Raw genomic sequence first — 16,152 nt, 5'->3', positions numbered from 1 at the left:
CTTAACGCAGCTTTGTGCACGCGTCAGCGTAGCGTCAGTCGAGCAAAGTCGGGACAAGTCGCATAAGAGGAGCAACAAAAACTCACGTTTCCGGTACCGGGAATCGAACCCGGGCCTCCTGGGTGAGAGCCAGGTATCCTAGCCACTAGACTACACCGGATTACGACGCCAGTGCTCTTCCTGCGAACGCAGCAACCGGCCACGATTAACTGACGACAACTGTAAGAAATACACTCTTTCACGTTATAGAACGGCATCCTCTGGACGCATTTCATTGAGACGAACGCCAGCAGTGACGAGAGCAAAAGGCGCCTACAAATCCTGTCGTTGCTCCACGTACTGTTCTACGACAATTCACGAAGCAGACGCTCACGCCTTGTTGTGCTGTTTCCTTTGCGGGCAATGGGTGCAGCTGTCTTCGACGCAGGAAACATTACACGTTTAGCAGCTGTGGGGTTGGAACCCACGCCTCCGAAGTGACTGGTGCCTAAAACCAGCGCCTTAGACCGCTCGGCCACTCTACCTACACAACACGCGCGACACAGGAGCTGCGTCCTAGCCCACGACAACACACAGCAACGGCACAAAAATGAGACGTCAAAATTGGCAACGGTGGGATTCGAACCCACGCCTCCGAAGAGACTGGTGCCTAAAACCAGCGCCTTAGACCGCTCGGCCACGTTACCGTTATAGCGCCGACGACAATACGTTTCCTTTGTACTACAAAGATCACTTCGAAATGGAAATATCTCGGCAATCGCTGTAACATGTATTTCCTCTGCTCTCCCATTGGAAGCGTCTCTTTAGGCCATCCACAACAAGAAAATGCCGTGCCCGCCGTGTGGTAGCGGCGCCACTTGTCTGAAGCTGTCGTAGTTAAGGCGACAGCATCAAGAGACGTTTTCGTGCCGTGACCAGGTTTCGAACGCACGCGTCCGAAGAGACTGGTGCCTAAAACAAGCGCCTTAGATCGCTCGGCCACGCTACCTGCGCTACCTTCGGCCCCAGTGTTCCTAGCATTTGTAGAAACGGTGCACGCCACAGCTTCCTGCTCCGCTGTTCATCCAATCCGTCGCACCTCAAACAACTGCCCTTTTCGACTACAGAGAGCAGCGGACGTCTGCGCCTCACGGCCGCCGGCATTACGTGTTGGCGATGAAGTGGTAGTACAAACTGCGGACTGCGGAACACGAGTGAAAAATCAAGAAAGCACTGTGATTTCGAGTACTCGTGCACTATCGTCACTGCAACGGTAGCAAGGCAAAACTTTCAAAATTGCCGTGACCAGGATTCGAACCTGGGTTATTGCGGCCACAACGCAATGTCCTAACCACTAGACGATCACGGCCACGCACGCGCCCACGGAGGCAGCTGGCTGGAGTGCAAGTGGCGATACACAGCAAAGCCTAGGCCAAGGTGGACGCCACAGCAGTGTCAGACACGGTCTCCATCACGTGTATACGAGTAAATGAACGTGCCTGCGCTGTCAGGACACTAACTAGAGTGGTTAGCTACATTCACCTCCCTGGCAGTGTCTTGCAGTCCTCCAAGCCTCTTGACTATGGGTATGTGGCTCGATAACAAGTGAATAGACGCCGCATCTCTCTCGCCGTCAGGTGTAGCCGCGAATCATACTTAACGCAGCTTTGTGCACGCGTCAGCGTAGCGTCAGTCGAGCAAAGTCGGGACAAGTCGCATAAGAGGAGCAACAAAAACTCACGTTTCCGGTACCGGGAATCGAACCCGGGCCTCCTGGGTGAGAGCCAGGTATCCTAGCCACTAGACTACACCGGATTACGACGCCAGTGCTCTTCCTGCGAACGCAGCAACCAGCCACGATTAACTGACGACAACTGTAAGAAATACACTCTTTCACGTTATAGAACGGCATCCTCTGGACGCATTTCATGGAGACGAACGCCAGCAGTGACGAGAGCAAAAGGCGCCTACAAATCCTGTCGTTGCTCCACGTACTGTTCTACGACAATTCACGAAGCAGACGCTCACGCCTTGTTGTGCTGTTTCCTTTGCGGGCAATGGGTGCAGCTGTCTTCGACGCAGGAAACATTACACGTTTAGCAGCTGTGGGGTTGGAACCCACGCCTCCGAAGTGACTGGTGCCTAAAACCAGCGCCTTAGACCGCTCGGCCACTCTACCTACACAACACGCGCGACACAGGAGCTGCGTCCTAGCCCACGACAACACACAGCAACGGCACAAAAATGAGACGTCAAAATTGGCAACGGTGGGATTCGAACCCACGCCTCCGAAGAGACTGGTGCCTAAAACCAGCGCCTTAGACCGCTCGGCCACGTTACCGTTATAGCGCCGACGACAATACGTTTCCTTTGTACTACAAAGATCACTTCGAAATGGAAATATCTCGGCAATCGCTGTAACATGTATTTCCTCTGCTCTCCCATTGGAAGCGTCTCTTTAGGCCATCCACAACAAGAAAATGCCGTGCCCGCCGTGTGGTAGCGGCGCCACTTGTCTGAAGCTGTCGTAGTTAAGGCGACAGCATCAAGAGACGTTTTCGTGCCGTGACCAGGTTTCGAACGCACGCGTCCGAAGAGACTGGTGCCTAAAACAAGCGCCTTAGATCGCTCGGCCACGCTACCTGCGCTACCTTCGGCCCCAGTGTTCCTAGCATTTGTAGAAACGGTGCACGCCACAGCTTCCTGCTCCGCTGTTCATCCAATCCGTCGCACCTCAAACAACTGCCCTTTTCGACTACAGAGAGCAGCGGACGTCTGCGCCTCACGGCCGCCGGCATTACGTGTTGGCGATGAAGTGGTAGTACAAACTGCGGACTGCGGAACACGAGTGAAAAATCAAGAAAGCACTGTGATTTCGAGTACTCGTGCACTATCGTCACTGCAACGGTAGCAAGGCAAAACTTTCAAAATTGCCGTGACCAGGATTCGAACCTGGGTTATTGCGGCCACAACGCAATGTCCTAACCACTAGACGATCACGGCCACGCACTCGCCCACGGAGGCAGCTGGCTGGAGTGCAAGTGGCGATACACAGCAAAGCCTAGGCCAAGGTGGACGCCACAGCAGTGTCAGACATGGTCTCCATCACGTGTATACGAGTAAATGAACGTGCCTGCGCTGTCAGGACACTAACTAGAGTGGTTAGCTACATTCACCTCCCTGGCAGTGTCTTGCAGTCCTCCAAGCCTCTTGACTATGGGTATGTGGCTCGATAACAAGTGAATAGACGCCGCATCTCTCTCGCCGTCAGGTGTAGCCGCGAATCATACTTAACGCAGCTTTGTGCACGCGTCAGCGTAGCGTCAGTCGAGCAAAGTCGGGACAAGTCGCATAAGAGGAGCAACAAAAACTCACGTTTCCGGTACCGGGAATCGAACCCGGGCCTCCTGGGTGAGAGCCAGGTATCCTAGCCACTAGACTACACCGGATTACGACGCCAGTGCTCTTCCTGCGAACGCAGCAACCAGCCACGATTAACTGACGACAACTGTAAGAAATACACTCTTTCACGTTATAGAACGGCATCCTCTGGACGCATTTCATGGAGACGAACGCCAGCAGTGACGAGAGCAAAAGGCGCCTACAAATCCTGTCGTTGCTCCACGTACTGTTCTACGACAATTCACGAAGCAGACGCTCACGCCTTGTTGTGCTGTTTCCTTTGCGGGCAATGGGTGCAGCTGTCTTCGACGCAGGAAACATTACACGTTTAGCAGCTGTGGGGTTGGAACCCACGCCTCCGAAGTGACTGGTGCCTAAAACCAGCGCCTTAGACCGCTCGGCCACTCTACCTACACAACACGCGCGACACAGGAGCTGCGTCCTAGCCCACGACAACACACAGCAACGGCACAAAAATGAGACGTCAAAATTGGCAACGGTGGGATTCGAACCCACGCCTCCGAAGAGACTGGTGCCTAAAACCAGCGCCTTAGACCGCTCGGCCACGTTACCGTTATAGCGCCGACGACAATACGTTTCCTTTGTACTACAAAGATCACTTCGAAATGGAAATAACTCGGCAATCGCTGTAACATGTATTTCCTCTGCTCTCCCATTGGAAGCGTCTCTTTAGGCCATCCACAACAAGAAAATGCCGTGCCCGCCGTGTGGTAGCGGCGCCACTTGTCTGAAGCTGTCGTAGTTAAGGCGACAGCATCAAGAGACGTTTTCGTGCCGTGACCAGGTTTCGAACGCACGCGTCCGAAGAGACTGGTGCCTAAAACAAGCGCCTTAGATCGCTCGGCCACGCTACCTGCGCTACCTTCGGCCCCAGTGTTCCTAGCATTTGTAGAAACGGTGCACGCCACAGCTTCCTGCTCCGCTGTTCATCCAATCCGTCGCACCTCAAACAACTGCCCTTTTCGACTACAGAGAGCAGCGGACGTCTGCGCCTCACGGCCGCCGGCATTACGTGTTGGCGATGAAGTGGTAGTACAAACTGCGGACTGCGGAACACGAGTGAAAAATCAAGAAAGCACTGTGATTTCGAGTACTCGTGCACTATCGTCACTGCAACGGTAGCAAGGCAAAACTTTCAAAATTGCCGTGACCAGGATTCGAACCTGGGTTATTGCGGCCACAACGCAATGTCCTAACCACTAGACGATCACGGCCACGCACTCGCCCACGGAGGCAGCTGGCTGGAGTGCAAGTGGCGATACACAGCAAAGCCTAGGCCAAGGTGGACGCCACAGCAGTGTCAGACACGGTCTCCATCACGTGTATACGAGTAAATGAACGTGCCTGCGCTGTCAGGACACTAACTAGAGTGGTTAGCTACATTCACCTCCCTGGCAGTGTCTTGCAGTCCTCCAAGCCTCTTGACTATGGGTATGTGGCTCGATAACAAGTGAATAGACGCCGCATCTCTCTCGCCGTCAGGTGTAGCCGCGAATCATACTTAACGCAGCTTTGTGCACGCGTCAGCGTAGCGTCAGTCGAGCAAAGTCGGGACAAGTCGCATAAGAGGAGCAACAAAAACTCACGTTTCCGGTACCGGGAATCGAACCCGGGCCTCCTGGGTGAGAGCCAGGTATCCTAGCCACTAGACTACACCGGATTACGACGCCAGTGCTCTTCCTGCGAACGCAGCAACCAGCCACGATTAACTGACGACAACTGTAAGAAATACACTCTTTCACGTTATAGAACGGCATCCTCTGGACGCATTTCATGGAGACGAACGCCAGCAGTGACGAGAGCAAAAGGCGCCTACAAATCCTGTCGTTGCTCCACGTACTGTTCTACGACAATTCACGAAGCAGACGCTCACGCCTTGTTGTGCTGTTTCCTTTGCGGGCAATGGGTGCAGCTGTCTTCGACGCAGGAAACATTACACGTTTAGCAGCTGTGGGGTTGGAACCCACGCCTCCGAAGTGACTGGTGCCTAAAACCAGCGCCTTAGACCGCTCGGCCACTCTACCTACACAACACGCGCGACACAGGAGCTGCGTCCTAGCCCACGACAACACACAGCAACGGCACAAAAATGAGACGTCAAAATTGGCAACGGTGGGATTCGAACCCACGCCTCCGAAGAGACTGGTGCCTAAAACCAGCGCCTTAGACCGCTCGGCCACGTTACCGTTATAGCGCCGACGACAATACGTTTCCTTTGTACTACAAAGATCACTTCGAAATGGAAATATCTCGGCAATCGCTGTAACATGTATTTCCTCTGCTCTCCCATTGGAAGCGTCTCTTTAGGCCATCCACAACAAGAAAATGCCGTGCCCGCCGTGTGGTAGCGGCGCCACTTGTCTGAAGCTGTCGTAGTTAAGGCGACAGCATCAAGAGACGTTTTCGTGCCGTGACCAGGTTTCGAACGCACGCGTCCGAAGAGACTGGTGCCTAAAACAAGCGCCTTAGATCGCTCGGCCACGCTACCTGCGCTACCTTCGGCCCCAGTGTTCCTAGCATTTGTAGAAACGGTGCACGCCACAGCTTCCTGCTCCGCTGTTCATCCAATCCGTCGCACCTCAAACAACTGCCCTTTTCGACTACAGAGAGCAGCGGACGTCTGCGCCTCACGGCCGCCGGCATTACGTGTTGGCGATGAAGTGGTAGTACAAACTGCGGACTGCGGAACACGAGTGAAAAATCAAGAAAGCACTGTGATTTCGAGTACTCGTGCACTATCGTCACTGCAACGGTAGCAAGGCAAAACTTTCAAAATTGCCGTGACCAGGATTCGAACCTGGGTTATTGCGGCCACAACGCAATGTCCTAACCACTAGACGATCACGGCCACGCACGCGCCCACGGAGGCAGCTGGCTGGAGTGCAAGTGGCGATACACAGCAAAGCCTAGGCCAAGGTGGACGCCACAGCAGTGTCAGACACGGTCTCCATCACGTGTATACGAGTAAATGAACGTGCCTGCGCTGTCAGGACACTAACTAGAGTGGTTAGCTACATTCACCTCCCTGGCAGTGTCTTGCAGTCCTCCAAGCCTCTTGACTATGGGTATGTGGCTCGATAACAAGTGAATAGACGCCGCATCTCTCTCGCCGTCAGGTGTAGCCGCGAATCATACTTAACGCAGCTTTGTGCACGCGTCAGCGTAGCGTCAGTCGAGCAAAGTCGGGACAAGTCGCATAAGAGGAGCAACAAAAACTCACGTTTCCGGTACCGGGAATCGAACCCGGGCCTCCTGGGTGAGAGCCAGGTATCCTAGCCACTAGACTACACCGGATTACGACGCCAGTGCTCTTCCTGCGAACGCAGCAACCAGCCACGATTAACTGACGACAACTGTAAGAAATACACTCTTTCACGTTATAGAACGGCATCCTCTGGACGCATTTCATGGAGACGAACGCCAGCAGTGACGAGAGCAAAAGGCGCCTACAAATCCTGTCGTTGCTCCACGTACTGTTCTACGACAATTCACGAAGCAGACGCTCACGCCTTGTTGTGCTGTTTCCTTTGCGGGCAATGGGTGCAGCTGTCTTCGACGCAGGAAACATTACACGTTTAGCAGCTGTGGGGTTGGAACCCACGCCTCCGAAGTGACTGGTGCCTAAAACCAGCGCCTTAGACCGCTCGGCCACTCTACCTACACAACACGCGCGACACAGGAGCTGCGTCCTAGCCCACGACAACACACAGCAACGGCACAAAAATGAGACGTCAAAATTGGCAACGGTGGGATTCGAACCCACGCCTCCGAAGAGACTGGTGCCTAAAACCAGCGCCTTAGACCGCTCGGCCACGTTACCGTTATAGCGCCGACGACAATACGTTTCCTTTGTACTACAAAGATCACTTCGAAATGGAAATATCTCGGCAATCGCTGTAACATGTATTTCCTCTGCTCTCCCATTGGAAGCGTCTCTTTAGGCCATCCACAACAAGAAAATGCCGTGCCCGCCGTGTGGTAGCGGCGCCACTTGTCTGAAGCTGTCGTAGTTAAGGCGACAGCATCAAGAGACGTTTTCGTGCCGTGACCAGGTTTCGAACGCACGCGTCCGAAGAGACTGGTGCCTAAAACAAGCGCCTTAGATCGCTCGGCCACGCTACCTGCGCTACCTTCGGCCCCAGTGTTCCTAGCATTTGTAGAAACGGTGCACGCCACAGCTTCCTGCTCCGCTGTTCATCCAATCCGTCGCACCTCAAACAACTGCCCTTTTCGACTACAGAGAGCAGCGGACGTCTGCGCCTCACGGCCGCCGGCATTACGTGTTGGCGATGAAGTGGTAGTACAAACTGCGGACTGCGGAACACGAGTGAAAAATCAAGAAAGCACTGTGATTTCGAGTACTCGTGCACTATCGTCACTGCAACGGTAGCAAGGCAAAACTTTCAAAATTGCCGTGACCAGGATTCGAACCTGGGTTATTGCGGCCACAACGCAATGTCCTAACCACTAGACGATCACGGCCACGCACGCGCCCACGGAGGCAGCTGGCTGGAGTGCAAGTGGCGATACACAGCAAAGCCTAGGCCAAGGTGGACGCCACAGCAGTGTCAGACACGGTCTCCATCACGTGTATACGAGTAAATGAACGTGCCTGCGCTGTCAGGACACTAACTAGAGTGGTTAGCTACATTCACCTCCCTGGCAGTGTCTTGCAGTCCTCCAAGCCTCTTGACTATGGGTATGTGGCTCGATAACAAGTGAATAGACGCCGCATCTCTCTCGCCGTCAGGTGTAGCCGCGAATCATACTTAACGCAGCTTTGTGCACGCGTCAGCGTAGCGTCAGTCGAGCAAAGTCGGGACAAGTCGCATAAGAGGAGCAACAAAAACTCACGTTTCCGGTACCGGGAATCGAACCCGGGCCTCCTGGGTGAGAGCCAGGTATCCTAGCCACTAGACTACACCGGATTACGACGCCAGTGCTCTTCCTGCGAACGCAGCAACCAGCCACGATTAACTGACGACAACTGTAAGAAATACACTCTTTCACGTTATAGAACGGCATCCTCTGGACGCATTTCATGGAGACGAACGCCAGCAGTGACGAGAGCAAAAGGCGCCTACAAATCCTGTCGTTGCTCCACGTACTGTTCTACGACAATTCACGAAGCAGACGCTCACGCCTTGTTGTGCTGTTTCCTTTGCGGGCAATGGGTGCAGCTGTCTTCGACGCAGGAAACATTACACGTTTAGCAGCTGTGGGGTTGGAACCCACGCCTCCGAAGTGACTGGTGCCTAAAACCAGCGCCTTAGACCGCTCGGCCACTCTACCTACACAACACGCGCGACACAGGAGCTGCGTCCTAGCCCACGACAACACACAGCAACGGCACAAAAATGAGACGTCAAAATTGGCAACGGTGGGATTCGAACCCACGCCTCCGAAGAGACTGGTGCCTAAAACCAGCGCCTTAGACCGCTCGGCCACGTTACCGTTATAGCGCCGACGACAATACGTTTCCTTTGTACTACAAAGATCACTTCGAAATGGAAATATCTCGGCAATCGCTGTAACATGTATTTCCTCTGCTCTCCCATTGGAAGCGTCTCTTTAGGCCATCCACAACAAGAAAATGCCGTGCCCGCCGTGTGGTAGCGGCGCCACTTGTCTGAAGCTGTCGTAGTTAAGGCGACAGCATCAAGAGACGTTTTCGTGCCGTGACCAGGTTTCGAACGCACGCGTCCGAAGAGACTGGTGCCTAAAACAAGCGCCTTAGATCGCTCGGCCACGCTACCTGCGCTACCTTCGGCCCCAGTGTTCCTAGCATTTGTAGAAACGGTGCACGCCACAGCTTCCTGCTCCGCTGTTCATCCAATCCGTCGCACCTCAAACAACTGCCCTTTTCGACTACAGAGAGCAGCGGACGTCTGCGCCTCACGGCCGCCGGCATTACGTGTTGGCGATGAAGTGGTAGTACAAACTGCGGACTGCGGAACACGAGTGAAAAATCAAGAAAGCACTGTGATTTCGAGTACTCGTGCACTATCGTCACTGCAACGGTAGCAAGGCAAAACTTTCAAAATTGCCGTGACCAGGATTCGAACCTGGGTTATTGCGGCCACAACGCAATGTCCTAACCACTAGACGATCACGGCCACGCACTCGCCCACGGAGGCAGCTGGCTGGAGTGCAAGTGGCGATACACAGCAAAGCCTAGGCCAAGGTGGACGCCACAGCAGTGTCAGACACGGTCTCCATCACGTGTATACGAGTAAATGAACGTGCCTGCGCTGTCAGGACACTAACTAGAGTGGTTAGCTACATTCACCTCCCTGGCAGTGTCTTGCAGTCCTCCAAGCCTCTTGACTATGGGTATGTGGCTCGATAACAAGTGAATAGACGCCGCATCTCTCTCGCCGTCAGGTGTAGCCGCGAATCATACTTAACGCAGCTTTGTGCACGCGTCAGCGTAGCGTCAGTCGAGCAAAGTCGGGACAAGTCGCATAAGAGGAGCAACAAAAACTCACGTTTCCGGTACCGGGAATCGAACCCGGGCCTCCTGGGTGAGAGCCAGGTATCCTAGCCACTAGACTACACCGGATTACGACGCCAGTGCTCTTCCTGCGAACGCAGCAACCAGCCACGATTAACTGACGACAACTGTAAGAAATACACTCTTTCACGTTATAGAACGGCATCCTCTGGACGCATTTCATGGAGACGAACGCCAGCAGTGACGAGAGCAAAAGGCGCCTACAAATCCTGTCGTTGCTCCACGTACTGTTCTACGACAATTCACGAAGCAGACGCTCACGCCTTGTTGTGCTGTTTCCTTTGCGGGCAATGGGTGCAGCTGTCTTCGACGCAGGAAACATTACACGTTTAGCAGCTGTGGGGTTGGAACCCACGCCTCCGAAGTGACTGGTGCCTAAAACCAGCGCCTTAGACCGCTCGGCCACTCTACCTACACAACACGCGCGACACAGGAGCTGCGTCCTAGCCCACGACAACACACAGCAACGGCACAAAAATGAGACGTCAAAATTGGCAACGGTGGGATTCGAACCCACGCCTCCGAAGAGACTGGTGCCTAAAACCAGCGCCTTAGACCGCTCGGCCACGTTACCGTTATAGCGCCGACGACAATACGTTTCCTTTGTACTACAAAGATCACTTCGAAATGGAAATATCTCGGCAATCGCTGTAACATGTATTTCCTCTGCTCTCCCATTGGAAGCGTCTCTTTAGGCCATCCACAACAAGAAAATGCCGTGCCCGCCGTGTGGTAGCGGCGCCACTTGTCTGAAGCTGTCGTAGTTAAGGCGACAGCATCAAGAGACGTTTTCGTGCCGTGACCAGGTTTCGAACGCACGCGTCCGAAGAGACTGGTGCCTAAAACAAGCGCCTTAGATCGCTCGGCCACGCTACCTGCGCTACCTTCGGCCCCAGTGTTCCTAGCATTTGTAGAAACGGTGCACGCCACAGCTTCCTGCTCCGCTGTTCATCCAATCCGTCGCACCTCAAACAACTGCCCTTTTCGACTACAGAGAGCAGCGGACGTCTGCGCCTCACGGCCGCCGGCATTACGTGTTGGCGATGAAGTGGTAGTACAAACTGCGGACTGCGGAACACGAGTGAAAAATCAAGAAAGCACTGTGATTTCGAGTACTCGTGCACTATCGTCACTGCAACGGTAGCAAGGCAAAACTTTCAAAATTGCCGTGACCAGGATTCGAACCTGGGTTATTGCGGCCACAACGCAATGTCCTAACCACTAGACGATCACGGCCACGCACTCGCCCACGGAGGCAGCTGGCTGGAGTGCAAGTGGCGATACACAGCAAAGCCTAGGCCAAGGTGGACGCCACAGCAGTGTCAGACACGGTCTCCATCACGTGTATACGAGTAAATGAACGTGCCTGCGCTGTCAGGACACTAACTAGAGTGGTTAGCTACATTCACCTCCCTGGCAGTGTCTTGCAGTCCTCCAAGCCTCTTGACTATGGGTATGTGGCTCGATAACAAGTGAATAGACGCCGCATCTCTCTCGCCGTCAGGTGTAGCCGCGAATCATACTTAACGCAGCTTTGTGCACGCGTCAGCGTAGCGTCAGTCGAGCAAAGTCGGGACAAGTCGCATAAGAGGAGCAACAAAAACTCACGTTTCCGGTACCGGGAATCGAACCCGGGCCTCCTGGGTGAGAGCCAGGTATCCTAGCCACTAGACTACACCGGATTACGACGCCAGTGCTCTTCCTGCGAACGCAGCAACCAGCCACGATTAACTGACGACAACTGTAAGAAATACACTCTTTCACGTTATAGAACGGCATCCTCTGGACGCATTTCATGGAGACGAACGCCAGCAGTGACGAGAGCAAAAGGCGCCTACAAATCCTGTCGTTGCTCCACGTACTGTTCTACGACAATTCACGAAGCAGACGCTCACGCCTTGTTGTGCTGTTTCCTTTGCGGGCAATGGGTGCAGCTGTCTTCGACGCAGGAAACATTACACGTTTAGCAGCTGTGGGGTTGGAACCCACGCCTCCGAAGTGACTGGTGCCTAAAACCAGCGCCTTAGACCGCTCGGCCACTCTACCTACACAATACGCGCGACACAGGAGCTGCGTCCTAGCCCACGACAACACACAGCAACGGCACAAAAATGAGACGTCAAAATTGGCAACGGTGGGATTCGAACCCACGCCTCCGAAGAGACTGGTGCCTAAAACCAGCGCCTTAGACCGCTCGGCCACGTTACCGTTATAGCGCCGACGACAATACGTTTCCTTTGTACTACAAAGATCACTTCGAAATGGAAATATCTCGGCAATCGCTGTAACATGTATTTCCTCTGCTCTCCCATTGGAAGCGTCTCTTTAGGCCATCCACAACAAGAAAATGCCGTGCCCGCCGTGTGGTAGCGGCGCCACTTGTCTGAAGCTGTCGTAGTTAAGGCGACAGCATCAAGAGACGTTTTCGTGCCGTGACCAGGTTTCGAACGCACGCGTCCGAAGAGACTGGTGCCTAAAACAAGCGCCTTAGATCGCTCGGCCACGCTACCTGCGCTACCTTCGGCCCCAGTGTTCCTAGCATTTGTAGAAACGGTGCACGCCACAGCTTCCTGCTCCGCTGTTCATCCAATCCGTCGCACCTCAAACAACTGCCCTTTTCGACTACAGAGAGCAGCGGACGTCTGCGCCTCACGGCCGCCGGCATTACGTGTTGGCGATGAAGTGGTAGTACAAACTGCGGACTGCGGAACACGAGTGAAAAATCAAGAAAGCACTGTGATTTCGAGTACTCGTGCACTATCGTCACTGCAACGGTAGCAAGGCAAAACTTTCAAAATTGCCGTGACCAGGATTCGAACCTGGGTTATTGCGGCCACAACGCAATGTCCTAACCACTAGACGATCACGGCCACGCACGCGCCCACGGAGGCAGCTGGCTGGAGTGCAAGTGGCGATACACAGCAAAGCCTAGGCCAAGGTGGACGCCACAGCAGTGTCAGACACGGTCTCCATCACGTGTATACGAGTAAATGAACGTGCCTGCGCTGTCAGGACACTAACTAGAGTGGTTAGCTACATTCACCTCCCTGGCAGTGTCTTGCAGTCCTCCAAGCCTCTTGACTATGGGTATGTGGCTCGATAACAAGTGAATAGACGCCGCATCTCTCTCGCCGTCAGGTGTAGCCGCGAATCATACTTAACGCAGCTTTGTGCACGCGTCAGCGTAGCGTCAGTCGAGCAAAGTCGGGACAAGTCGCATAAGAGGAGCAACAAAAACTCACGTTTCCGGTACCGGGAATCGAACACGGGCCTCCTGGGTGAGAGCCAGGTATCCTAGCCACTAGACTACACCGGATTACGACGCCAGTGCTCTTCCTGCGAACGCAGCAACCAGCCACGATTAACTGACGACAACTGTAAGAAATACACTCTTTCACGTTATCGAACGGCATCCTCTGGACGCATTTCATGGAGACGAACGCCAGCAGTGACGAGAGCAAAAGGCGCCTACAAATCCTGTCGTTGCTCCACGTACTGTTCTACGACAATTCACGAAGCAGACGCTCACGCCTTGTTGTGCTGTTTCCTTTGCGGGCAATGGGTGCAGCTGTCTTCGACGCAGGAAACATTACACGTTTAGCAGCTGTGGGGTTGGAACCCACGCCTCCGAAGTGACTGGTGCCTAAAACCAGCGCCTTAGACCGCTCGGCCACTCTACCTACACAACACGCGCGACACAGGAGCTGCGTCCTAGCCCACGACAACACACAGCAACGGCACAAAAATGAGACGTCAAAATTGGCAACGGTGGGATTCGAACCCACGCCTCCGAAGAGACTGGTGCCTAAAACCAGCGCCTTAGACCGCTCGGCCACGTTACCGTTATAGCGCCGACGACAATACGTTTCCTTTGTACTACAAAGATCACTTCGAAATGGAAATATCTCGGCAATCGCTGTAACATGTATTTCCTCTGCTCTCCCATTGGAAGCGTCTCTTTAGGCCATCCACAACAAGAAAATGCCGTGCCCGCCGTGTGGTAGCGGCGCCACTTGTCTGAAGCTGTCGTAGTTAAGGCGACAGCATCAAGAGACGTTTTCGTGCCGTGACCAGGTTTCGAACGCACGCGTCCGAAGAGACTGGTGCCTAAAACAAGCGCCTTAGATCGCTCGGCCACGCTACCTGCGCTACCTTCGGCCCCAGTGTTCCTAGCATTTGTAGAAACGGTGCACGCCACAGCTTCCTGCTCCGCTGTTCATCCAATCCGTCGCACCTCAAACAACTGCCCTTTTCGACTACAGAGAGCAGCGGACGTCTGCGCCTCACGGCCGCCGGCATTACGTGTTGGCGATGAAGTGGTAGTACAAACTGCGGACTGCGGAACACGAGTGAAAAATCAAGAAAGCACTGTGATTTCGAGTACTCGTGCACTATCGTCACTGCAACGGTAGCAAGGCAAAACTTTCAAAATTGCCGTGACCAGGATTCGAACCTGGGTTATTGCGGCCACAACGCAATGTCCTAACCACTAGACGATCACGGCCACGCACGCGCCCACGGAGGCAGCTGGCTGGAGTGCAAGTGGCGATACACAGCAAAGCCTAGGCCAAGGTGGACGCCACAGCAGTGTCAGACACGGTCTCCATCACGTGTATACGAGTAAATGAACGTGCCTGCGCTGTCAGGACACTAACTAGAGTGGTTAGCTACATTCACCTCCCTGGCAGTGTCTTGCAGTCCTCCAAGCCTCTTGACTATGGGTATGTGGCTCGATAACAAGTGAATAGACGCCGCATCTCTCTCGCCGTCAGGTGTAGCCGCGAATCATACTTAACGCAGCTTTGTGCACGCGTCAGCGTAGCGTCAGTCGAGCAAAGTCGGGACAAGTCGCATAAGAGGAGCAACAAAAACTCACGTTTCCGGTACCGGGAATCGAACCCGGGCCTCCTGGGTGAGAGCCAGGTATCCTAGCCACTAGACTACACCGGATTACGACGCCAGTGCTCTTCCTGCGAACGCAGCAACCAGCCACGATTAACTGACGACAACTGTAAGAAATACACTCTTTCACGTTATAGAACGGCATCCTCTGGACGCATTTCATGGAGACGAACGCCAGCAGTGACGAGAGCAAAAGGCGCCTACAAATCCTGTCGTTGCTCCACGTACTGTTCTACGACAATTCACGAAGCAGACGCTCACGCCTTGTTGTGCTGTTTCCTTTGCGGGCAATGGGTGCAGCTGTCTTCGACGCAGGAAACATTACACGTTTAGCAGCTGTGGGGTTGGAACCCACGCCTCCGAAGTGACTGGTGCCTAAAACCAGCGCCTTAGACCGCTCGGCCACTCTACCTACACAACACGCGCGACACAGGAGCTGCGTCCTAGCCCACGACAACACACAGCAACGGCACAAAAATGAGACGTCAAAATTGGCAACGGTGGGATTCGAACCCACGCCTACGAAGAGACTGGTGCCTAAAACCAGCGCCTTAGACCGCTCGGCCACGTTACCGTTATAGCGCCGACGACAATACGTTTCCTTTGTACTACAAAGATCACTTCGAAATGGAAATATCTCGGCAATCGCTGTAACATGTATTTCCTCTGCTCTCCCATTGGAAGCGTCTCTTTAGGCCATCCACAACAAGAAAATGCCGTGCCCGCCGTGTGGTAGCGGCGCCACTTGTCTGAAGCTGTCGTAGTTAAGGCGACAGCATCAAGAGACGTTTTCGTGCCGTGACCAGGTTTCGAACGCACGCGTCCGAAGAGACTGGTGCCTAAAACAAGCGCCTTAGATCGCTCGGCCACGCTACCTGCGCTACCTTCGGCCCCAGTGTTCCTAGCATTTGTAGAAACGGTGCACGCCACAGCTTCCTGCTCCGCTGTTCATCCAATCCGTCGCACCTCAAACAACTGCCCTTTTCGACTACAGAGAGCAGCGGACGTCTGCGCCTCACGGCCGCCGGCATTACGTGTTGGCGATGAAGTGGTAGTACAAACTGCGGACTGCGGAACACGAGTGAAAAATCAAGAAAGCACTGTGATTTCGAGTACTCGTGCACTATCGTCACTGCAACGGTAGCAAGGCAAAACTTTCAAAATTGCCGTGACCAGGATTCGAACCTGGGTTATTGCGGCCACAACGCAATGTCCTAACCACTAGACGATCACGGCCACGCACGCGCCCACGGAGGCAGCTGGCTGGAGTGCAAGTGGCGATACACAGCAAAGCCTAGGCCAAGGTGGACGCCACAGCAGTGTCAGACACGGTC

General features: G+C 54.0%; 30 non-coding genes across 30 annotated transcripts; all 30 read right to left on the bottom strand.

Annotated features, from left to right (window-relative positions):
* Nucleotides 1-88: 88 nt before the first annotated feature.
* Trnae-cuc (transfer RNA glutamic acid (anticodon CUC)) lies at nucleotides 89-160 on the bottom strand. The gene has a single exon. It is a non-coding gene; the product is annotated as a tRNA-Glu (tRNA).
* Nucleotides 161-604: 444 nt separating this feature from the next.
* Trnal-uag (transfer RNA leucine (anticodon UAG)) lies at nucleotides 605-686 on the bottom strand. Its single transcript has one exon. It is a non-coding gene; the product is annotated as a tRNA-Leu (tRNA).
* Nucleotides 687-1,276: 590 nt separating this feature from the next.
* On the bottom strand, nucleotides 1,277-1,348 carry Trnah-gug (transfer RNA histidin (anticodon GUG)). The gene has a single exon. It is a non-coding gene; the product is annotated as a tRNA-His (tRNA).
* A 374-nt stretch (nucleotides 1,349-1,722) lies between these two features.
* Nucleotides 1,723-1,794, bottom strand: Trnae-cuc (transfer RNA glutamic acid (anticodon CUC)). Its single transcript has one exon. It is a non-coding gene; the product is annotated as a tRNA-Glu (tRNA).
* A 444-nt stretch (nucleotides 1,795-2,238) lies between these two features.
* Trnal-uag (transfer RNA leucine (anticodon UAG)) lies at nucleotides 2,239-2,320 on the bottom strand. Its single transcript has one exon. It is a non-coding gene; the product is annotated as a tRNA-Leu (tRNA).
* A 590-nt stretch (nucleotides 2,321-2,910) lies between these two features.
* Nucleotides 2,911-2,982, bottom strand: Trnah-gug (transfer RNA histidin (anticodon GUG)). Its single transcript has one exon. It is a non-coding gene; the product is annotated as a tRNA-His (tRNA).
* A 374-nt stretch (nucleotides 2,983-3,356) lies between these two features.
* Nucleotides 3,357-3,428, bottom strand: Trnae-cuc (transfer RNA glutamic acid (anticodon CUC)). The gene has a single exon. It is a non-coding gene; the product is annotated as a tRNA-Glu (tRNA).
* Nucleotides 3,429-3,872: 444 nt separating this feature from the next.
* Trnal-uag (transfer RNA leucine (anticodon UAG)) lies at nucleotides 3,873-3,954 on the bottom strand. The gene has a single exon. It is a non-coding gene; the product is annotated as a tRNA-Leu (tRNA).
* Nucleotides 3,955-4,544: 590 nt separating this feature from the next.
* Nucleotides 4,545-4,616, bottom strand: Trnah-gug (transfer RNA histidin (anticodon GUG)). The gene has a single exon. It is a non-coding gene; the product is annotated as a tRNA-His (tRNA).
* A 374-nt stretch (nucleotides 4,617-4,990) lies between these two features.
* Trnae-cuc (transfer RNA glutamic acid (anticodon CUC)) lies at nucleotides 4,991-5,062 on the bottom strand. The gene has a single exon. It is a non-coding gene; the product is annotated as a tRNA-Glu (tRNA).
* A 444-nt stretch (nucleotides 5,063-5,506) lies between these two features.
* Trnal-uag (transfer RNA leucine (anticodon UAG)) lies at nucleotides 5,507-5,588 on the bottom strand. The gene has a single exon. It is a non-coding gene; the product is annotated as a tRNA-Leu (tRNA).
* Nucleotides 5,589-6,178: 590 nt separating this feature from the next.
* On the bottom strand, nucleotides 6,179-6,250 carry Trnah-gug (transfer RNA histidin (anticodon GUG)). The gene has a single exon. It is a non-coding gene; the product is annotated as a tRNA-His (tRNA).
* Nucleotides 6,251-6,624: 374 nt separating this feature from the next.
* Trnae-cuc (transfer RNA glutamic acid (anticodon CUC)) lies at nucleotides 6,625-6,696 on the bottom strand. The gene has a single exon. It is a non-coding gene; the product is annotated as a tRNA-Glu (tRNA).
* Nucleotides 6,697-7,140: 444 nt separating this feature from the next.
* On the bottom strand, nucleotides 7,141-7,222 carry Trnal-uag (transfer RNA leucine (anticodon UAG)). The gene has a single exon. It is a non-coding gene; the product is annotated as a tRNA-Leu (tRNA).
* Nucleotides 7,223-7,812: 590 nt separating this feature from the next.
* Nucleotides 7,813-7,884, bottom strand: Trnah-gug (transfer RNA histidin (anticodon GUG)). Its single transcript has one exon. It is a non-coding gene; the product is annotated as a tRNA-His (tRNA).
* Nucleotides 7,885-8,258: 374 nt separating this feature from the next.
* Trnae-cuc (transfer RNA glutamic acid (anticodon CUC)) lies at nucleotides 8,259-8,330 on the bottom strand. The gene has a single exon. It is a non-coding gene; the product is annotated as a tRNA-Glu (tRNA).
* A 444-nt stretch (nucleotides 8,331-8,774) lies between these two features.
* Nucleotides 8,775-8,856, bottom strand: Trnal-uag (transfer RNA leucine (anticodon UAG)). The gene has a single exon. It is a non-coding gene; the product is annotated as a tRNA-Leu (tRNA).
* A 590-nt stretch (nucleotides 8,857-9,446) lies between these two features.
* Trnah-gug (transfer RNA histidin (anticodon GUG)) lies at nucleotides 9,447-9,518 on the bottom strand. The gene has a single exon. It is a non-coding gene; the product is annotated as a tRNA-His (tRNA).
* Nucleotides 9,519-9,892: 374 nt separating this feature from the next.
* Trnae-cuc (transfer RNA glutamic acid (anticodon CUC)) lies at nucleotides 9,893-9,964 on the bottom strand. Its single transcript has one exon. It is a non-coding gene; the product is annotated as a tRNA-Glu (tRNA).
* Nucleotides 9,965-10,408: 444 nt separating this feature from the next.
* Trnal-uag (transfer RNA leucine (anticodon UAG)) lies at nucleotides 10,409-10,490 on the bottom strand. The gene has a single exon. It is a non-coding gene; the product is annotated as a tRNA-Leu (tRNA).
* Nucleotides 10,491-11,080: 590 nt separating this feature from the next.
* Nucleotides 11,081-11,152, bottom strand: Trnah-gug (transfer RNA histidin (anticodon GUG)). The gene has a single exon. It is a non-coding gene; the product is annotated as a tRNA-His (tRNA).
* Nucleotides 11,153-11,526: 374 nt separating this feature from the next.
* Nucleotides 11,527-11,598, bottom strand: Trnae-cuc (transfer RNA glutamic acid (anticodon CUC)). The gene has a single exon. It is a non-coding gene; the product is annotated as a tRNA-Glu (tRNA).
* Nucleotides 11,599-12,042: 444 nt separating this feature from the next.
* Nucleotides 12,043-12,124, bottom strand: Trnal-uag (transfer RNA leucine (anticodon UAG)). The gene has a single exon. It is a non-coding gene; the product is annotated as a tRNA-Leu (tRNA).
* Nucleotides 12,125-12,714: 590 nt separating this feature from the next.
* On the bottom strand, nucleotides 12,715-12,786 carry Trnah-gug (transfer RNA histidin (anticodon GUG)). The gene has a single exon. It is a non-coding gene; the product is annotated as a tRNA-His (tRNA).
* Nucleotides 12,787-13,160: 374 nt separating this feature from the next.
* Trnae-cuc (transfer RNA glutamic acid (anticodon CUC)) lies at nucleotides 13,161-13,232 on the bottom strand. Its single transcript has one exon. It is a non-coding gene; the product is annotated as a tRNA-Glu (tRNA).
* A 444-nt stretch (nucleotides 13,233-13,676) lies between these two features.
* Trnal-uag (transfer RNA leucine (anticodon UAG)) lies at nucleotides 13,677-13,758 on the bottom strand. The gene has a single exon. It is a non-coding gene; the product is annotated as a tRNA-Leu (tRNA).
* A 590-nt stretch (nucleotides 13,759-14,348) lies between these two features.
* Nucleotides 14,349-14,420, bottom strand: Trnah-gug (transfer RNA histidin (anticodon GUG)). Its single transcript has one exon. It is a non-coding gene; the product is annotated as a tRNA-His (tRNA).
* Nucleotides 14,421-14,794: 374 nt separating this feature from the next.
* On the bottom strand, nucleotides 14,795-14,866 carry Trnae-cuc (transfer RNA glutamic acid (anticodon CUC)). Its single transcript has one exon. It is a non-coding gene; the product is annotated as a tRNA-Glu (tRNA).
* Nucleotides 14,867-15,310: 444 nt separating this feature from the next.
* Nucleotides 15,311-15,392, bottom strand: Trnal-uag (transfer RNA leucine (anticodon UAG)). The gene has a single exon. It is a non-coding gene; the product is annotated as a tRNA-Leu (tRNA).
* Nucleotides 15,393-15,982: 590 nt separating this feature from the next.
* On the bottom strand, nucleotides 15,983-16,054 carry Trnah-gug (transfer RNA histidin (anticodon GUG)). The gene has a single exon. It is a non-coding gene; the product is annotated as a tRNA-His (tRNA).
* Nucleotides 16,055-16,152: the final 98 nt, after the last annotated feature.

Source organism: Schistocerca gregaria, chromosome 3 (assembly GCF_023897955.1).
Source record: "Schistocerca gregaria isolate iqSchGreg1 chromosome 3, iqSchGreg1.2, whole genome shotgun sequence".
Classification (NCBI taxonomy): Eukaryota; Metazoa; Arthropoda; class Insecta; order Orthoptera; family Acrididae; genus Schistocerca; species Schistocerca gregaria.
This window is presented reverse-complemented; position numbering and strand designations above follow the sequence as displayed.